The sequence below is a fragment of the Bos taurus genome, chromosome 2 (genome assembly GCF_002263795.3).
Source record: "Bos taurus isolate L1 Dominette 01449 registration number 42190680 breed Hereford chromosome 2, ARS-UCD2.0, whole genome shotgun sequence".
Classification (NCBI taxonomy): domain Eukaryota; kingdom Metazoa; phylum Chordata; class Mammalia; order Artiodactyla; family Bovidae; genus Bos; species Bos taurus.
Genome location: NC_037329.1, coordinates 35,208,455 through 35,230,732, shown reverse-complemented (window position 1 = coordinate 35,230,732; position 22,278 = coordinate 35,208,455). Strand labels below are relative to the sequence as shown.

General features: G+C 39.0%; 1 protein-coding gene across 8 annotated transcripts in view; it reads left to right on the top strand.

The window, feature by feature from the left end:
- Nucleotides 1-22,278, top strand: part of TANK (TRAF family member associated NFKB activator) — a 96,138-nt gene that overhangs the window by 8,779 nt on the left and 65,081 nt on the right. For 5 of the 8 annotated variants that reach the window (XM_005202472.5, XM_005202473.5, XM_005202474.5 and 2 more), the window contains exon 1: nucleotides 9,749-9,806. The exons of the other annotated variants lie outside the window; for them this stretch is intronic. The gene's annotated coding sequence lies outside the window, so the exon portion shown is untranslated. Of the gene's footprint in view, nucleotides 1-9,748; nucleotides 9,807-22,278 lie in introns of those variants that run through there. 8 annotated transcript variants of the gene reach the window in all.

Here is a 22,278-nt window from a genome sequence, read left to right as displayed (position 1 = left end):
GTGTTTTAGAATTTAAAGTGTGGTGCATATCATAAAGGGAAACGGATAGGGTGAAATATGAGCCCGTAGTTCTAACCTGGAAGAGAAGTGAAGTGAGGGCCTTGCTTTGACTCAGCCCATTCAGCTGAGGCCTTAACAGACCAAGCAAAATGTGAAGGAAACACGTTCTGCGATTGAGAAAACACACTAGCAAACAGGACAGAACTATTCTGTCTGAAAAGAACAAAACAGGGAGCATTGGAGGTATTGAAAAAAGCCAGAAGAGGAGGCAGGATATGAGTCTATAGAGAAGTAAGAAGAAACCTTATACTATGTTTCAGTTCAGTTCAGTCCAGTCGCTCAGTCGTGTCAGACTCTTTGCTTAGAGTTTGGATTTTATCCTAAGGTTAATGGGAAGTAACCTTGGGTGCTAAAGGAACATAATCAAATTTAGACAGTATGAAGAATTCTTTAAAAACTAGGAATAAACTACCATATGACCCAACAATACCATTACTGGGCATATACCCTGAAGAAACCATAATTGAAAAAGAATACACATAATCCAATGTTCATTGCAGCACTGTTTTTTTTTTTTACAATAGCTAGGACATGGAAACCACCTAAATGTCCATCAAAAGATGAATGGATAAAGAAGTTACTTAGATAATATTCCATTGCATATATGTAGTGGAATATTACTCAGCCATAAAAAGGAATGCATTTGAGTCTGTTCTAAAGAGGTGGATGAATCTAGAGCCTATTATACAGAGCGAAGTAAGTCTGTATCTTACTTCACAGACTAAAGAAAGAGAAAAACAAATATATTAACACATACATGTGAAGTCAAGAAAGATGACACTGATTTGCCTATTTGCAGAGCAGCAATGGCGACACAGATGTAGAGGACAGACTTGGGGAAGGGGAGAGAGGGATGAATTAAAAGAGTCACATTGAAACATATCCATCACCATATGTGAAATAGACAGCAGTGAGGATTTGTTGTCAGACTCAGGGAACTCAAACTGAGTGCTCTGTGACAACCTAGAGGGGTGGGATGGGGTGGGAGGTGCAAGGGAGGTTCAAGAGGGAGGAACGTATGTTATACCGATGGCTGATTCATGTTGATATATGGCAGAAACATGGCTCAGACGGTGAAGTGTCTGCCTACAATGCGGGAGACCCGGGTTCAATCCCTGGGTCGGGAAGATCTCCTGGAGAAGGGAATGGCACCCCACTCCAGTACTCTTGCCTGGAAAATACCATGGATGGAGGAGCCTGGTGGGCTGCAGTCCATGGGGTCACTAAGAATCAGACACGACTGAGCGACTTCACTTTCTTTCTTTCAACACAGTACTGTAAAGCAATTATCCTCCAATTAAAATTTTTAAAAAGAATTTTTTTAAAAAAGAAAAAAATTGGAATTTGCCGAGAGAAAGTTAGGGGAAAAGTTAGAAGACAAACATGGTAAATGTGAATTTGAAGATGGTCTGAACAAAGAGTGTCAATAGAAACAGTGTGGTGGTGAGGACAGAGGGTGACAATGAGGGCAGAGTGAGGTGAAAGTCACTCAGTCGTGTCCAACTCTTTGCGACCCCAGGAACTACACAGTCCATGGAATTCTCCAGACCAGTACTGGAGTGGGCAGCCATTCCCTTCTCCAGGGGAGCTTCCCAACCCAGGGATCGAACCCAGGTCTCCCGCATTGCAGGCGGATTCTTTACCAGCTGGGCCACAAGGGCAGCCCAAGGGCAGAGTATATGCTTGCAAAAAAAAACAAAAACAAACTCAGACTTTCCTGCCAGTCCAATGGTTAAGACTCTGAGCTTTGACTGCAGGGGGCATGGGTCTGATCCCTGGTTGGGGAACTAAGATCCCAAATGCCATGTGGTGCAGCCAAAAAAAATTTTTTTTAATGTCGTAGAGGAATGCTCACAAGAGTTCCTTATTAGATGATTGATAAACCACTGGGATGAGAGTTTTACATCTTTGTTATCTGAGCAATGTTTTCCTTTCTTTGTTCCTCTATTGAGGAACATGAAAAAATAAGGAATTACCTGAGGGGCCAGTGGTTAGGATTCTGTGCTTTCACTGCCGAGGGTCTGGGTTCAATTCCTGGTAAGGAACTAAGAACCCATGAGCCATGAGATGTGGCAAAAAAAATAAACAAACATGAAAAAATAAACATATAATTTTCAATTCTATTTGTAATTATTTACCTTTATGTTTAAAAAAAAAACATAGTATATGTTCAATTACAATGTCATTGCTAGAATCAGAACCTATCATTTCCTTGTTTTCACAAATAGAAAATAAGAAAATGAGGAAATTAGAACTTTCTCCTTCCTGCCACCTCTTTTCCAACCACTTGAGATCTTGTTGCTATAATCAGGAAGTTTAGAACACATTATTACTAAATTATTTATTTATACTTGGACTGTATGTTAAAGATCACTTTTAATATTCTCATTATATTTGTGACAAGTTTTTGTCTCATCCAATATTTAAATTATTTCAAATATTTATAGGTATTTCTTTTATAACAGAATTTCATCTTTCTTAGTTTTTGTACTTTGATTTCCTTCCTGACTTACTAAAGTGTATGTTCAATTATTTCGGTACAGAGGTGATATATTTCTGAACTATGAGGTATCTAAGAATGCCTTAGGTTTCCTTTCCTATGCAAATGATAATTTGTGTGGGTATAAACTTTGTAAGTCAAATCTATTTCAGGCTATGTATATGTTATTCTATTCAGCTTCTGAAGTTTAATGTTGAAGATAAGTCTATTTTTCCTTTCTTCCTTTGAAAGTAGTTTATTTTTTCTGAATTCTGTTTTTCTTTTAGCTGCACTGTCTTAGCTTCAGCATGTGGGATCTTAGTTGTGACTGTGGGATCTAGTTCTCTGACCAAGAATTGAACCTGGCCCTCTTTCATTGGAAGTGGGGAATCTTAGCCACTGGACCACCAGAGAAGTCTCTTCTCTGGATTTGTATTGAATTGTTTCCATACTTGAGACCGAGAAAGCTTTCCCTCACCTCCTCTTTCCAATGTTTTTTGAGCACCCTATTCTTACCCCATTGTAATGTTATAATACCACATTGTGTAGCAATTGCCTGTTTCTTATATGCATATCCTCCACAAAAGACACTAAATTCTTTTTTAGGTAAAACTGTGTCTTGGTAGTCTTTGTGACCCTAACTTTTAGCATACAGCAAGCACTCACAAAATAGTTCCAGAATTAATGAATGAATTGATACATCATTGAATAGTAAAATTTTTCTCTGGATAGATCAAAATGTTTGATCTCTTTTTATTGGTATGTTTCAAAACTCACTGAGGTTTTTTTCATCTCTGATTGCCTTATATCAAAGTATTACTTCAGATATATTCTGATATATCTTTAGCTGCTATTTCTGTTCCATTTCCTCAGATTTCTTTTTCAGAAGATGGAGCACTCTCTCTCCATTATTATTATTTCCATTTAATTGTTTCCATCCATTTATCCTTTCCCTTGTAGCTCAGATGGTAAAGAATCTTCCTGCAGTGTGGGTAGACCTAGGTTCGATCCCTGGGTTGGGAAGATGCCCTGGAAAAAGGAATGGCTATGCACTCCAGCATTCTTGCCTGGAGAATTCCAGGGACAGAGAAGACTGGCTTCCGTCCATGGGATCAGAAAGAGTCGGACATGACTGAGCAACTGACATTTTCTCTTTTTCACTTCATTGCTGCTGCTGCTGCTAAGTCACTTCAGTCGTGTCCGACTCTGTGCGACCCCATAGATGGCAGCCCACCAGGCTCTGCTGTTCCTGGGATTCTCCAGGCAAGAACACTGGAGTGGATTGCCATTTCCTTCTCCAATGCAGGAAAGTGAAAAGTGAAAGTGAAGTCGCTCAGTCGTGTCTGACTCTTCATGACCCCTTGGACTGCAGCCTATCAGGCTCCTCCGTCCATGGGATTTTCCAGGCAAGAGTACTGGAGTGGGTTGCCATTGCCCTCTCTGTTTCACTTCATTATCTTTCCTCTAATAATATTCTGTAGTATGGATTCCCTTTCTTATGTTGAAATAAATATTCAGATTTTGACATTGCATGTTCTACATCCTTACAGCCTTAACTTACCCATCTTTGTTATTTCTCCCTCCTTATCTTAGTCTAATATGATATCTTAGATTTCAAGTTTTGTATCACAGAGAATACAAATCCAATTCTTTCCGTTCACTTATGGTTATGGCAAACCATTTTCTAAAGTGTTCACTTTCCCCAAATTTTGGGGGACTTTGTTCTTCTTCCTTTATGCAGCACAATCTTTTCAAAAGGATGCTTTATCTTGTATTGCACTTATTAATACAAGTTTATCTTGTATTAAACTCATGGCAAGTTTTTTGTAGCCCTTATAACTAGATGTGTGGATTTTATTTGGTTCTTCTCATTATCTGCCTGATTTCTACTAGCTCCTCAGCATAGGTCTTGAGCTGGGAGACATAAAGACATGCATAGCTCATATCTAACTTTTGAATCTAAAGCTAACATTTATCAACGTTCTCACTATGAATACTGGCCTAAGGCGAGATCCCTCACCCTTATTGTCGAGTTATTGTAATATGAAGAGAGAATTCCTGGTTAATTAGAAAAAAAAAAATCATTCATCTTTTCCTTGACCGGCACCATGTATGAAAATTAAACTCCCAGAGGGTCAAACACACCAGTCTGTCTGCCCAGGCCCTTCCATTATTTGCTTCACATATCCTTAGATACAGAATATCACATGTGTCTACACCTATTAGAATCATGTTGGTATTCTCCAAACCAGAGGTCCAAACTATCAATAGATAATAAAAAAAAGTACTAATGGGGGAACGATGGGGCAACAAGATGTTAAAAAAAAAAAAATAGCATTTGGAGGTAATACGTACTAGTGGAGTTACTACTGTCCATTTCACTAGTAGGTGCCATGAGGCAGATAGCTTGCTTACTATCCTTAAAGTCACAAGTTTGCTTACCTTCAAACTACAAAGCTTCATGTCCATTTCAGCCCTATGGTTCTTGAAAATGGCGAAAAATCTTGTCAAATTTTGTCAGTAGGATGCCTGTCAACAGGGTTACATCTACTCTTGAAGAGTTAAGTCCCAAGGTAGCAAAGCTTGGCAAGTGAATGCCTATTTCAATTGAGGGTCCTGTACTGGGTATAGCTTCTCAGCCATGTGCAGTGGGTCTGGTCATCAATCCTGCCTTTTGATGCTATTATGAGTTCTCATATTTTTCTGATTTTTCATAAGGCATTTAATTCAGAGAGTCTGAGACAAACACAGCTAGTCCAGATGTCATCCTAAATCAGAAGTCAACCAGATTCTATTAATAGTGATATTTCACATCAAAGATTTGACTGAGCTCATTGATGCATACCTGACATTCCAAGTTGTAGTAGTATTTATACTGGCAGCTTTCCTTGTTTCTGGATTTATATTCAGAACTCTCAATAAAATATTTAGCAGTTTTGAAAATAGGTTCTGAAATGGTTTTAATAAACCTGCAGTTCTCATTTTCATTTCATCCTACCCTCCAATACTTGCTTGCTAACCTTAGGTACATAATAATATAAGGAAAATTAGAGTGAAATTACATCATTTTTAAAGGGTTATTCCTCAAATTCCTAACCTTAATAAAACATATTGTATTTAACGAGTTTATCATGGGGCTTCCCTGGTGGCTCAGTGGTAAAGAATCCACCTGCCAATGCAGGGGACACGGATTCCATCCCTGGTCCGGGAAGACCCCACATGTTGCAGAGTAACTAAGCCTATGTGCCACAACTATTGAGGCTGTGCCCTGGAGCCCAGGAGCTACAGCTACTGAAGACCATGTGCCCTAGAGCCCAGGCTCTGAAACAAGAGAGGCCACCATGATGAAAAGCCACGCACCACCACTAGAGAGCAGCCCCCACTCTCCACAACTAGAGAAAAGCCCACGCAGCAGTGAAGGCCCAGCGTAGCCAAAAATAAATTTTTAAAAAATCATTATAAAAAAGGAAAATGTTTGACACCATTTTAGCACAAAACTCATCCATTTAGCCCAGCATTTATGCATATTTCAGCCATTGCAGAAGTATGCAGCCACTTCTCTTCATGACTACAACATTATGGGAGTGGAAAGATAAAAATATATAGTTAAGAAATGGATATGTTTAATTTTTTCTTTCTTTATTTAAAATGTTTAGCACTTTCGTATTTCAAAATGCTCATGAATTCAGTTTTAGATTCTGAGTATATTATTAAATTCTACTATTTAAATTAGAAATAGTCAAAGTAGCTCCTTCAATTTGCTCAGAAGCAGTGCTGGATAAGTTAGACTTCATTAAAATTAAATTTTTTTGCTCTGCAAAAGACACTGTAAAGAGAATTAAAAGACAAGCCACAGACTGGTAGAAATATTTTCAAAAGATACATCTGATAAAGGACTGTTATACAAAATATACAGAGAATTCTTAATATTCAACAATAAGAGAACAAATAATCCAGTTTTAAAATGGATCAAGAACTTTAACAGATAGTTTACAAAAAAGATATACAGACTAAAATCACCATGTGAAAAGATGCTCCACATTATATATCATCAGGGAAATGAAAATTAAAACACAATGAGATACCACTACAATCCTTTTAAAATGGCCAAAATCCAGAACACTGACAACACCAAATGCTGATGAGGATGTGAAGCAAAAATAATTCTCTGACATTGCTGCTGCTGCTGCTGCTAAGTCACTTCAGTCGTGTCCGACTCTGTGCAACCCCATCGACGGCAGCCCACCAGGATCCTCCATCCATGTGATTTTCAAGGCAAGAGTACAGGAGTGGGTTACCATTGCCTTCTCCGGCTTTTGCTCTACAACCCAACAATCACACTGCTTTATATTTAGGAGTGTGAAAGTAGCTGAAAACACACGCAAAACCCTGCATACTAATGTTTATAGTAGCTTTATTCATAATTGCCAAAAGTTGGAAGCAACCAAGATGTCTTCCAGTAGGAATGGATAAACTGTGGTACATCCAGACAATGGAGTATTATTCAGCATTAAAAAAAAAAAAAGATTTTTCAAGCCATAAAAAGACATGGAGGAAATTCAAATGCATATTACTAAGTGAAAGAAGCCAATCTGAAAAGGCTACATAAAGTGTGGTTCCAACATATGACATTCTGGAAAAGGCACAACTACAAAGACAGTAAAAAGATCAGTGGTTGTCAGAGATTAGGGAGAGGAAGAGATGAACAAGTGGAGAATAGAGGATTTTTAGGATAATGAAATTATTCTATTATAGTTCAGTTCAGTTCAGTCGCTCAGTCGTATCCGACTCTTTGCAACCCCATGAACAACAGCACGCCAGGCCTCCCTGTCTATCACCAACTCCCAGAGTCCACCTAAACCCATGTCTATCAAGTCGATGATGCCATCCAACCATCTCATCCTCTGTCGTCCCCTTCTCCTCCTGCCCTCAATCTTTCCCAGCATCAGGGTCTTTTCCAATGAGTCAGCTCTTTGCATCAGGTGGCCAAAGTATTGGTGTTTATGGTTCTACAATTATGGATACACGTCAGAGTATATAGAGTATACTGGTATACTCCAGTATAGTATAATACTATAATGATAGATATATGTCATTTATGCTTCTGTCCACACTCATGGAATGTATAATACCAAGAGTGAACCCTAATGTAAACTATGGACTTTGGATGATAATATGTCAATGTAGTTTCATCAGTTGTGACAAATGTATCACTCTGGTGGGAAATGTTGATGATGAAGAGTCTTATGCATGTTTCAGAGTAGGGAGTGTATGGTAAATCTCTATATGTTCCTTGCAAATTTGCTGTGAACTTAAAATCACTCACAAATTTTTTTTTAAAAAGTACTGTACTATCATGATTAACTCAATTACTTATTACAAGAAAACTGTTCAACTGGTCACAATGCTCTACCAAAAAGTTTCTGTTTTTTAAAAAGACAATGTTTTTAAAATTATGTTTTGGCTTTGACTTAAAAAATAAGCCAAATATTCAAGATAATCCAGTAAAATACACTGTAATTTGGCAAGTCTTTAAATCCTTAGATGTACTGGGCCTAAAGAAAGAAGTGTAAACGTCCATGATTCAGAAGTGTAGGGAGAAATTGAGGCAATCAGAACTTGATTGTTATGCTCTAACAGAGAAAAGTTACTATCCTAGGAGGAGCAAGATACTGGACTCCCCTGGAGGGATAGCAGCTTCTAAGTAATATGCAGCAGTACAACTAGAAAAAAAGGAGCTCAAGACTGCAGAGCTAGGTTTGAAACGTTCAGGATGAAGAAAGAATCTTGGATAGACTGAAGACCTGTCTAAGCATGGCTTGTCCAAGATCACTAGGACAGGCATGTTCTCAAATTTGGAAATTTCATCAAGTCTGTGGATATAAAGCTATGTTCTACAGTGGGTTCTACCTGACAACCATATATAGTATTCATGGTCATTTTAATCTTGGTTTTGAAATTGCTATTTTCAACACCCTTAATATGCTTGTGCTTGGTGATGAAGTCTTTTTCAAACACCACCAACTCTTGTCAGATACATGCAAAAATAGTGATAGTTTTTAAAAATATTGTTTTAATTAAATAAATAGTAGGCTTCTGGAAGTGTTACATGCATTCAGCCAAATACAGTTATACCTCAATGTGGAGAGTCCCAACCTTCAGTGTTCTCAGGGAGAGTCCATATACTTATATGCTGTGGATTTGACTATTCTTTTCCTAAAAGGAATACTAGGAATGTGCTTGATGGTGGGAAGGAGCCAGGATGACATGACTGACTCCAGACAGCCCCTTTCATTTGCAGAGCATTTTGAATTTTACCATTTTTTTTTTTTGGCTTACATTATCAGTTGATCCTGCAACCATCCATCCAGTGAAGTAGGTTATTCTTGTCCTCTGCTGTCAGATTTTAGAAAATCAAGATTCATTAGATTAAGCAACTTGCCTGAGATAGTAGATATCCGAGCTAAAACTTTTCTTGAGCTATCGGTCTAAAATTTTCATCTTGGAAAATATTCAAGCATGGGTAGGAAATGGAATAACGGAGAATCCTAAGTTAGGGGAAATTTTTAAAATAGAGATCTACTTGCATGTAGCAATCATTCAGCTTTAGCAAGTACTTTTAATGATAGGTGTTGCTAGTTGGGGAAAACCCAAATGGGTGTGTGTGTGTGTGTGTATGTATGTGTGTGTGTGTGTGTGTGTGTGTGTGGTTTTTCTCAGCATGTGGAGCTTAATAACCCTAATCACGTTCACATGAATATCTTCTGAAAATGACGATTCTTGGAATTCACCCCAGTTGCTCTTAACTCTTGGAGAAGGGCATGGCAACCCACTCCAGTATTCTTGCCTGGAGAATCCCATGGACTGAGAAGCCTGATGGGCTACCATCCACTAAGTCTCAAAGAGTTGGACAAGACTGAAGTTACTTAGCTGAGCTCTTAACTCTGGGAATCTCTAAGGGTGAATCTATATCTTTAACAAGAGACCCTCCGCTGACCTTTAAACTTGACTTCTCGTGCCTTTCCGGCTCGGTAGTTTCGGGCCGGGCTGCGCTGGGCGGGGCAGGGCTGGGCGGGGCTTGGGTGAGGTTGGGGGAAGTGGCGGGAGGGGCACGGTCTGGCTTGGAGGGGTGGAGGGTGAAGGGTTAAGGGATCCACGCGCAGGCGCTGCCCTCTGAACTGGAACGGAAAACAACTTCCGGTTGGAGTCACTCGGCCGGGCGCCGGCGACTTAGAGACTGGAGAGACCGGTGCGGAAACCCTGAGCTGTGAGTAAGAAACTTCGCTAGCGAGTTGCAGTGTCCGAATGCGTCGGGCACGGCGACGGAGAATTTGTGTGTGTGAGCGAGAGGGATGCGCTGGCCGTATGGGCGCCACAGGGAGAGAAGCCGCGGAGCTGCAGAGACAACCAGTTCTCATGGTGGGGAGGGACTTTGTGCGAAAGAAATCACCTGGGTCCCTGTCCCGGAGCGGACCGGGAGGGGGCTTTCCGGGCCCACGGCGTCTGCGCAGCAACGACGGCTGCCGGGGACGGATCCTGCCCGATTCCGCGTCGGCCGCTCTCTGTGACTTGATTTCTTGGCCTGCCAACCGGGGAGGCAGGCCTGTGATGTCAGAGTGAGCGGTAGACCCCACCTGGAGGTCCCAGCCCCCTTGAGGACCGAAGGCTGCCTTCCAGAAGTTAATACTATCTTTGTTACTCTTTCAAAAACTTCCTAGGTTCTTTCTGTTGTTTTTTTTTCCCCAAGGTTATTGCACAGTTTCTGTCTCAGCTTTCCTGTGGGGTGTCATCATAGCCTTGTCACTGAGAAGTTGGGTAACCTCCCCGAGGGTCAAGGAGAAACTGGATGGCTGAGGCGGAAAGAGCAGAAGCAAACCCTGCCCCCAGTGGGAACCGGGCGTTAGGCGGAATCCCTTGTGCGGTGTAAACTGACTAGTGATGAGTTACACGTGTAACAGGCTGTGCTCGTCACGAAGTGAAACAAGGAGGGGGAAGATACTCAAACCAAAGAGACTCTGTGTCTCTTACTATGCTGTAACAAGAAGTAGAGCAGCCTTTGCTATATAAAGTGTCATGTGTCGCACAGATTCTTTTGACAAGTTGTATCTTAAGAGAGAAACGGTAGTAAAGGAAGTGAAGTGACACGAAAGTGAAGGGAAATAGCGTGATCTGTTTCCCTACCACGACGGGAATACACACTTCAAAGAGGGGGAACAGAGAAGCGAGCTCTGTAGTCTGCTGAAAAAAATGTTTTGTCCCTCTCATTGGGGAGGAGAAGAGAACCCTAAAGTGCTAACAGTCATGTTTTAAGCAGAAAATGAAACTCCTTCACGGCCCTTTCCCCAGCCACAGGTACTCCAACGCCTTGCACATCTCTCTTAGTTGTACATAAACGTGTTATTTCGCTTTCTTATGAAAATCAGATTGTATGTGCATACAGTCCTATGATTTCGTTTTTCAGATAGAATATATATGGAAATCTTAACCATATATAGCTCTGCTTTACCTTAATGTCATCATGGGATTTCTTTGCCTGGATGTTCCAAATGTAGTTAAACATCTCTTAATATGGCCTGTCTATATATTTTGCCCTTGTTCTTCACGATTATTTAATCTATATTTCATTAGGATACAAATTATTACCCCTTTGTGAATTATATGGCGAATATTTTCAAGAACTATTAGTCTTTGGGTTAAAATGCCCAGGTTTTCTCTTAAGAAGATGGTCCTCACTCAAAAATTATTAAAATATTTTCCTATATTCATTAAATATTCTTACGGTTGTTATGCTTTACTCAGTAAAACATATGAAAATTATTTTTTAACATTTTATAAGATATGGATTTAGCCATTTTTGCTGAAATCATTTGCTGAAATCAATTAATTCCCAATGGGCTAGAAATACTACCTTAATATAGTAAATTTCCAGGCATACATGAGTCTTTTTTGGATTCTTGTGTCCCTTTGTTCTGTTTGCTTCTTCCTATACAATTACCAATCTCTCTTTGTTTAGGCATTTTGTAGTCATTCATACGGAGAAGGCAATGGCACCCCATTCCAGTACTCTTGCCTGGAAAATCCCATGGATGGAGGAGCCTGGTAGGCTACAGTCCATGGGGTCGCTAAGAGTCCGACACGACTGAGCGACTTCACTTTCATGCATTGGAGAAGGAAATGGCAACCCACTCCAGTGTTCTTGCCTGGAGAATCCCAGGGACGGGGGAGCCTGGTGGGCTGCCATCTATGGGTCTCACAGAGTCGGACACGAATGAAGTGACTTAGCAGTAGCAGTAGCAGTCATTCATAAAGCAAGTCCCTCTTTAAATATCCTTGGTGATTGTGTTCTCTCTCAGGTAAAATTTAAAGTAAACTATTTATATTTCATTAAAACAGGTTTCTTTGGGGGGTTTTGTTGTTGTTGTTGTATAGTTGCTCAGTCATGTCCGACTGTTTGTGACCCCATGGACTGTAACCCACCAGGCTCCTCTGTCCATGGGATTTCCCAGGCAAGAAAGCTGATATGGGTTGCCATTTCCTTCTCTAGGGGAGAGATTCTCCTGCGTTGAAGGCAGATTCTTTACCACTGAGTCACCAGGGAAGCCCTTGGGGGGTTTTAACTACCCACTAATATTTTGTGACTGACATGTAGATGATTTATATATCTGGCCAACTTTCTAAAATTACTGGTTTTAATAAATTGTCTCTTGAATTTTCTAGGAAAATAGTCTTCTGAATATAATCTTACCTCCTTCTTTATACTTACTTCTTTCTTTTTTTTTATAAATTTCTACCTTCTCCAAAACATTGATATATAATAACAGTGATTCTGGCCATCCTTATCATATTTATTCATTTGCAGTTATTTTTATTGTGTCATCATTGAGTATGAATTTTATAATAAATTTCAAATAATTTTATTTATCGAAGAAGTGTCTTTAATATTTCTAGCTTTGGGGATTTTTACAGGGAATAGATTTTGGATTGTGTCTAAAGTTGGGGTTTTTTTATTTTGTTTTTTCTTTTGCATTGGCTAGCACTTTGAGAGCAGTTTTGAACAGTAGATGTTGAGTTTTCATTTGGTGTATATATTTCTTGTTGTCTTGATGTATTTTCATTGCTACTTTAGTACTAAACATTTTTATCAGGAGTGGAAGTTGAGTTTTGTCGTATATGACATTTTGGCATCTAATGTGGCCAATCATGTGGTTTTCTTCCTTGACCTTTTAGAGTGGCAAATTGTTTTAGTATATTTCTACTTTTGTTGTTGTTGTTGTTTTTAATTTTTATTGGAGTATAGTTGACTTATAATGTGTTAATTTCAGGTGTACAGCAAAGTATATGTACATATATCCACTTTTTTTGTTTGTTTGTTTTCCCATATAGGCCATTAGTCAGTTCGGTTGCTCAGTCGTGTCTGACTCTTTGTGACCCCATGGACTGCAGCACTCCAGGCTTCCCTGTCCATCACCAACTCCCAGGGCTTGCTCAAACTCATATCCAATGAGTCGGTAATGTCATCCAACCATCTCATCCTCTGTCGTCCCCTTCTCCTCCTGCCTTCAGTCTTTCCCAGCATCAGGGTCTTTCCCATTGAGTCAGTTCTTTCCATCAGGTGGCCAAAGTATTGGCATTTCAGCTTCAGCATCAGACCTTCCAATGAATATTCAGGATTGATCTCCTTTAGGATGGACTGATTGGATCTCCTTGCAGTCCAAGGGACTGTCAAGAGTCCTCCAACACCACAGTTCAAAAGCACCAATTCTTCGGTGCTCAGCTTTCTTTACAGTCCAACTCTCACATCCATACATGACTACTGGAAAAACCGTAGCTTTGACTAGATGGACCTTTGTTGCCAAAGTTATATCTCTGCTTTTTAATATGCTCTCTAGGTTGGCCATAGGTTTTCTTCCAAGGAGCAAGCATCTTTTAATTTCATGGCTGCAGTCACCACCTGCAGTTTCAATTGTTTCCCCATCTATTTGCCATGAAGTGATGGGACTGGATGCCATGATCTTAGTTTCCCGAATGTTGAGTTTTAAGCCAACTTTTTCACCCTCCTCTTTCACTTTCATCAAGAAGATCTTTAGTTCTTCTTCATTTTCTGCCATAAGAGTGGTGTCATCTGCCACCACCACCAAATATCAAGGTTATTGATATTTCTCCTGGCACTGTTGATTCCAGCTTGTGCTTCATCCAGCCCGGCATTTCACATGATGTTCTCTGCAAATAAGTTAAATAAGCAGGGTGACAGTATATGGCCTTGATATACTCCTTTCCTGATTCAGAACCAATCTGTTGTTTCATGTCCAGTTCTAACTGTTGCTTCTTGACCTGAATATTGATTATGGAGTATTTAATAGATTTCTCTGTGCTATACAGTAGGTTCATTAGTTATTTTATATAGTGTGTATATATCAGTCCCAGTCTTCCAATTTATCCCTCCCCTTTAACTCATGTTAACTGTAAGTTTGTTTTCTACATCTGTGCTCTACTTCTGTTTTGTAAATAAGTTCATTTGTATCTTTGATTTCTAGTTTTTGAACCAACCTTACACTTCATCATTGTGTTGAATTTAAGCACATAGGTTTCTTTTTGGTAACAATTTTATTTAAAATCAGTGATTGAGTTACATCTGTAGTCATCTTTGTTCCTATTATCTTTGCCAGAGTTTAATATCAAGGCTATGCTGATTTTCTAAAAAGAATTTAGAATAGTTTTTTCTTTCTATGCTTTGAGGTAGTTTAAATAGCTTGTTTAGTTGCTAAGTTGTATCTGACTCTTTGCAACCCCATGGATTGTAGCCCACCAGGCTCCTCTGTCCATGGGATTTCCCAGGCAAGAATACTGGAGTGGGTTGCCATTTCCTTCTCCAGGGGATCTTCCTAACTCAGGGATTGAACTCAGCATCTCCTGCATTGCCAGACTTAGCTCAACTTGCTGAGCCACCAGTGAAACCTAAAATAGTTTAAGAGCTCTCTGTTTGAAAGTCTGAAAGAATTAATTCATGAAACCATCTGAAAGTACAGTGGACCCTTAAATAATACCTGGAGGTTAGGGGTGCCACAGCTCCCAGTAGTTGAAAATCTGCAAGCAGTTTATAGTCAGCCCTCTCTTTCCGAGGTTCTGCATCTTCAGATACAATCAACTGCAGATAGTGTAGTACTGTAGTATGTATTTAGTGGGGAAAAAAATTCGCCCGTAAGTATATCCATGTAGTTAAAACCCATGTTGTTCAAGGTCAACTGTACATTGTTCTTAAGGCAACAGTAATATTCAGCAGAAAGATCCAGAACTTTAAAAGGCAAACAAAAGCTCCTTAGAGTAAATCCTTATAATTGAAGGGGTGTGAAGCACCAATAATGTAGAGAATGAAGAACTGCTGTACTGATCCTGGTCATTTTATCCTCCACCTTTTTTTAATGCTGTAGGTAGACTGAGGGTCTAATAAAGTGCTTTACGGTTTTTTCTCTCCTCCAATTTATAAAGGAAAGGGTGTTGCTTCTACATGGGCAAGCTTTTATGCCCTGAAAGAACAGTTTCACTTTGTTGTCATCAGCTTCCCAATTTTCCCAGGAAATTTCTTGCTTTAGAGGTAGTAACCAAGCTGACATTCTACTCTAGCCAAATCCTATAGGGGAGTTTCAAAATGAGTGGCTGAGAAAATATACAAGCTCAGCATGCTTTGACTTACTGAATATGAAGTGAAAATCAGCAACAGTCTAGGTATGTACATAGCCTGTGGACACACTTAAGAACAGGGCTGGCTTCTGAGGCATAGAAGCCATATAAGCACAGCCCACTGTTTGGCTCAGCTAACGAATGGCTTACTGTTAATATGTGGATAGTAGTGTATTATGTAATCTCTGGGAGAGCTATTCACTTTTATAAATGATTATTTTAAATACTTTTTGATTGCTTTCAAGTAAGACTATTACTTTAGATAATGCAGTTTAGCAGTATACATCTGTGAACTGGAGGAAACTTCAAGACGCTCATAAATGTTATTTACAGAGGAATGCAGGTATTCTGTCAGTGGATATTTGAGTATCTTAAACATCTGTTAATCTAGAACACGTGATTATTGGCATAATTTGGGGGCATGCCCTTCCCTGGTAGCTCACTGGTAAAGAATCTTCTGCCAATGCAGGAGTTGGGTTGGGAAAATTCCTTGGAGTAGGAAATGGTAACTCACTCCAGTATTCTTGCCTAGGAAATCCCATGGATAAAGGATCCTGGTGGGCTACAGTCCATGGGGTCACAAACAGTCAAACACAACTTAGTGACTAAACAACAACCTATAACAGACAAAGACTGCATATTTTTAAAAAGCATACCAGTTATCTGTCAGAAAATGATTAAAAAAAAAAAGAATACATAGCCTCTTGATGTAAAACACTATTCTAACAACAGTTGGTCCTTGAACAACACGGAGGTTAGGCATGGCAACCCTCTGCTCAATTGAAAATCTGCATGTAAAGTTAACCCTCTGTATCCAAGGTTCCTGTGTATCTGTGGTTCCACCATATCGGCAATTGCACATCCAGGGATTCAACCAATGACAGATCATATAGTACTGCAGTATTTACTCATGAAAATATCCATGGATAAGTGGACTTGTGCACTTCAAACTGGTGTTGTTCAAGAGCCAGCCATATACTCATGCTTTAGCTGATTAGCTATTGCTACTCAATATCCTTTTGTTTTCTAACAGCTTTCTAAGCATGAATATTACTATTCAGTTTCAACTTGATTGTGTGTAATGATGTCAAACCAAGTTTTAGTTTCTATTTTCTGTAGGATTTACATTGTGGCTACCAGTCATCCCATGTTGTCTCTTACGGTTACTGCTATGGTTTTCAATCATGGGTAGAGGAAAAGAGGAGGCTATTAGCAAGAATAGCTAACAAAATTGGTAACAAAATTTCTCTGTAGTCCAAAACCAAGATTCTGAATCATTTTCAGAAAAGGATAACAGAATATGAATTCAACTCCCTTGTGGGTGGGTGGCAAATTAGCGTACGCAATCTTTTGAACTGTGTGCATTGTTTGAAAACTGTTCAAAAAAGTTGAGGACGATTGAAACAGGCAGTGGTACCAGAGCCTTGGCAACTGAAAACAAGCCTTTGGGACCTATGTAATTGTATATGTTACAGTTTTCAATTCCTAATCTATAAAAACATTTTTTAAAATCGTGGTAAAATTACACATAATGTGAAGTTTACCACCTTAGCCATATTTAAGTGTACAATTCAGTAGTGTTGAATGTATTCACATTGTTGTTCAAGCAAGAAAAGCATTTCTTAAGAGACTTTTTAAATTATTTTAAGAAAAAAGTTTGGGAAGTAAATAATAATGTTAATTGTTTGTCTCATGGGAGAAGTGTCCTGAACAGTAACCTTGTTTTCTTCCTTTTTAACTTCAGAGATATACTTTCTTTAATGGTAATTATCATTACTAAATTATGAGGGTAAACATTTTGAGCAATGATCTGTAGTAGCTTTCACTTACCACCGTGCTTTTTTCTTGGCAAAAAAAGAAGGGTCTGTTGAAAACATGTTGTTAACAGTGAAAACAGTCTGTCTACAAGTCATTGTAGTTATGAATTATTGGAAATTGAGTGGACTAAGAAAAATAATGAGTTCTAGTTTGAGGGTTACTTACCTGAAGTTATAGGAATCCTTGAGATATTTGCAGTAGAATTAGGTATGGAGAATTGTTCTCTTTAGCAGCAGAACAAACTCAATCAGGTGATTTTGCTGTGAAGAATGATTTGCTCTAAGGACAGAAATCAGGGATTCAAGTCCCTTCAAGATAACAATTTTAAATTACTCGAAAAAAAATCAACTATTCTTGTGGGATATGTAAGTGGTTTTACTATTTCTAGCCAGTAAATATATGGCTTTTACCATGATTAATTTCATGACTTTATATATTTGCTATCCCTAAACTAAAATGCCTTTCCCTTCATATTGATGTTTTTCAGCCTTTTTAAATCCATATTTCCTTTTTTATAAACATTAAAATACCACAAATCCTAGGAGATAAAAATATGTGACCTTTCTTCCCACAAAGGTCTTACACCTCCTCATACTCAATGTAAACTTCCTCTTGAAGTTTTCCCCATCCAAGAATATTCTGTAGAGCCCTACTTTATATGATTTATGAAAGACAGATTTTTTAAATATTAGGTAACCATTTAAAACTGGTAATTCTTCTCCCACATCTCCAGATTCTAACATGGCCCCTACTCAGAGGAAAGGATACCCCTTAACATGGCTAAGCAAGCTAACTGAGCAATACCTCAGATGGGTAGAACATCTCATGTCCAGTTTCCCTTTTGGTGTTACACTATTTCATTTTGCACTTCAACCCATAGAATTTTATACAACTTGAGGGAAAGAAGTGCTGCTGGAGATAAAAAAGGAAGTGAGGCAAAGCTGAGACTCATGGGTGTGGTCTTTGGCTATGAAGTCTCCTTTTAACTCTTAGAAGATAAAAAAAGTTTCACCAAGTTCTGACATCCAGAAAAATAGAGAACCTAGTTTGGTGAGTTTTGGGTTTGATCTGTGGGATTGTCTTACCTTATCTATCCTGATGCATTTAGCTAACCAGCTTATTTTTTTAAAAAAATGCAAAATGCAAATTCTGACTCTGCTGGATCTGTGATATTTAAGTTTCTGTGATTTCAGCTGCCTGAAACTTGGAACAGTGGTACACAGTGACAGCATAGTGCAGTGTGCTATGGGTATATCCATAACCGAAGTTTACAACCTGGAGAGTGAGAATAGAAATGGAAGCTGTCATTTTGGGGAACTGGCTGCTGTACTAATGGAAGTCTCTTAAAAGTGGGAAATGATTGGAAGTAAATGTCAGGAGTGACAGTTCTCTTCCATTTCCTTTCTTCAAGTAAGGAAACACACATACTTTTCAGTGTGGTCAAAGGTTTACCTTAACCATCTAAGACAGAAGATGTCCTTTTATTTATGTGTATATACTACATTATTGACTTTTTTTCTGCTTTTTGCTTTTGTTGCTTTTTGTGGCTGAGGAGTCAAACATAGAGCTAAATAGAAAAGACAGGATGTATCTCTCATTCACTTGCTCACCTCTTCCTTTGCTAAAATGGCAACTTTTCTGAAGTAGAATGTGAACTGTTATTATTCATACCCCAAGGGGTTGGGAAAAGCAGGTGACTTTCTTTTCTAGGGCAGAGTAGAAGAGGTAAACAGTTACTCTAGAATCACCCCATCCTGAAACTGCTTTAGATTTAAACTGGCCTCTTACCACAAGTGTCAACCCTGGTAGAACACTTATCCAGAAGCATAATAATCTCAGCAGTGGGGAAAACCCAGGAGAGGACCCTTGTTCTACTTACTAAATCACCCACACTTGTCTCTACTTGTCCACAAAAAGGAGACCTTGTTAAAGATGCTTTTGAACTGTGGTGCTGGAGAAGACTCTTGAGAGTACCTAGGACAGCATGGAGATCAAACCAGTCAATCCTAAAGAAAATCAACCCTGAATACTCATTGGAAGGACTGATGCTAAAGCTGAAACTCTAAAAAAAAATAATAATAAATCTGAAACTCTGATACTTTGGTCACCTGATGTAAACAGCCGACTCATTGGAAAAAACCCTAATGCTAGGAAAGATCGAAGGCAGAAGGAGAAGAGGGTGACAGAGAATGAGATGGCTGGATGACATCATCGATTCAGTGGACATGAACTTGGGGGAACTCAGGGAGATGGTGAGGGACAAGGAGGCCTGGCATCCTGCAGTCCATGGGGTCCAAAGAATCAGACGTGACTTGGCGACTGAAAAGCAAAAGGGGTGGAGGAAATCTACCTTTAAGCATGTGATTCTTTTCAAACTTGAAATCCAAATGTGTATAACTAATCAAAGTTGAGCTGTTGTGGTTGAGCTGGGCAATTGGTAGTAATTGGTAGTAGAGCATTGTTCGGCTACACACCCACAGCCTCAGTGGAGTTCCAGAAGCACACTATTTTCCTTGATTATTACTTTTTATTGAGGATTGGTTAGACACCATTTGTCATCACAGTGCTTGTTGTCAAGGACAACAAATTTAAGATATATGTATCTATAAAGTAAGGGGGTAAATGTTTGTTTAAAAAGAAGGAGGTAGGAGGAGTTAGAGTACCACTTCAGAAAATTTAACATCCCGATAGTGGGAGTCCCAAACAGGCACAGAGAAGGAATGAAATGGCCCAAAAAGTAATTCAAGAAAATTTGCAACAATGACGGATGAACTTCCAGATGGGTTAAGTACAGGAGCAGGAATCAAAATGGCCCTGAACTTCAACAAAAACAAAAGGGAGTGTAGCAACAAAATTCTGAGGAAAAATTACTTCCAACCTGGGACTCAACCTGGCGAACTGTCAGTTAAATCTCAGGGTAAGGATATTTTCAGTTATCTGAAATATAATTTCAGCAAAGTCTGAAAATATGCTTTCAGCAAGGTCTCAAAAAATTTACTTTGTAAGCACTTCATCAGAAAGCTACTGGAGGGTTTACCCCACCAAATTGAGGAGTAAAACAGGGAGGATGAAGATTTGGGATACTGAGAATGAGAGATTCAGCTAGAGAGAGAGATGAATAAAGGGAATCATCAAATTCAGGTTGAAAGAAGGTCTCAAGGTGAAGGCTTTCCTCTCTGCACAGAGATGAACAAGTCTAAACTTGAGCAAGTCAGAACGCTCAAGGAGAGAAACTTGTAAGAACATGAAATTGATAGAGTAATGACAATATTTTTAAGGAAAGGAAAAGAAGCCATAGTATATTATATGGCTCAGCAATGAATAACATTACACAGTCATAAGAAAGTAAAAGTGCAATGTAAATCTAATAAATAGTACATAAATATTAGAAGGATGAGGAGGCATAAAGGGAGGGGAGACTTAAAAGAGAGCTGAATCCTTGTCTTGCATAATGGGAAGACAAGTAAAATAGAAATCAGTAGTGACAATATTAGCAAATTATTTAGAAATACAAAGATAAATACCAAAAAGAATCAAAAGAGCTGAAAATTGTTGCCAGGGTGAAGAAGGAAGTGGGGAGGGAGAAGAGGAGAGTAAGGGACTTCTGTTTTTCTTAAACCTTATAAAGTTATTTGTCTCATTAAAATATAGATGCATTATGCTTTGATTAAAAATAAATAGAAATTAAATTACAGTGAAAAGAACTAAGATATTGGTCTTTTCACATCAAAGAGACCTGGATTTATCTGGGTCTTCCATTTTTCTAATTTGTTGACATTAGGCAACTTATTTAACCTTTTGAATCCCAGTTTCCTTATCTGGAGAGGGAAGATTAAAATAAGGTAGTTTATGTAAAGTAGCTGGCAAGTAATTTTTATCTCAGTAGGTGTAAGACTCTACCCCTGTCCCTAATGTTTCCCAGGAGGAAATAGGGAACGACCACCATTGTTGGGATGCTTACCTTTCAGATATAAGGTTCTTAGTGTTCAGAATCTTCTGGTTCATGGCTGTGTATGTGCCTGTTCAGATTGAAGGCCTGTCACTGGGATCTCTGTTCTTTATCAACTATCTGTAGATAGAGAATTTAAAAAGAATTAAGATGATTTGGAATGTTGGTAGCAGGGAGAATCAAGTTATAAGGACTGCTTGGTGGGAGAAAAGCTGTGGTCTCAGATTTGTCTTTCAACACTAACATCAATGCAAATGCCATTAATGGTGTCTCTTCCATTAATAGAGAAAACACTTGTCACATAGACTGGTGAATTGTGGAGATTTCATGAACCAAGATCAGCAAGAGTGCTATTGCTCTGAACCATCTGCCAAAGTATCAAAATACCTTTTTTTTTTTAAAGAACATCTACCTTAGCAACTGCTATTTTTGATTCTGAATTCTCTGCACTTCCAGAACAATTAAAAAAGCATATCACCATGGAACAAAAGGACACTTTATGGAAGCCCATTTCCCTGCCTTAGTACATATTTGTGTAGTATTTTTCAGAGTTCAGTGCTTTCCCATTATGACTTGGCCCTCTGCGGCAGTGATTCGAAATCTCTCACACTTGTTTCTCTCTTTTTCTACCCTCGCCTACCTCCCCCGTACTCCACCCCATGCCCCAAAAAAATTATGGTCCTGGAAGTCTTGGACAGGGTTTGCTGATGTGTTTTTTTTGTCTGTCTGTCTGTCTGTTTGTTTTAACTGCCCTGGATTATTCTGATGTACTGACAGGTTGGGAACCATTGTCCTACAGCATGCTGTGCCCCAGACATTCTAAACTGGGGCAGATGAGGGAACTGAGGCTCACAGAAAGGCTATAGCTTATTCACTCTCACCCATCAACAAGCATGTCTAGTTTGGACAGGGATTCTGCACTCCAGCTCTGATTTTATCTTTGGTTGACTAGGCTTTTAATTTTGATTCTCTGATTTGTATTAAGAGAAGCTACTATATTTTACACAAGATGTGGCCTCAGTTAAAAATAAGATTTGGAATTTTTATTTTATAGCATCTTTTTATTTTTTCCAAATGCAAAAGGAAATGAAACGTCAAATCAAAATTTTTAATAAACTCTTGCCTCTCCACAATAGGATAGCATAGTAAATGCTAGGACTTACTAGATCTGAGTATTCACATGTGAGAAAAACGGGTGGCCCTGAAAAGAGTGGAAATGTGGGTAATTTTGGCACAGAGACAGGTTTGAGAAGTTGGTTTGTAGGGTTCCTCAGAGATTTGGGGTCCTGTATTC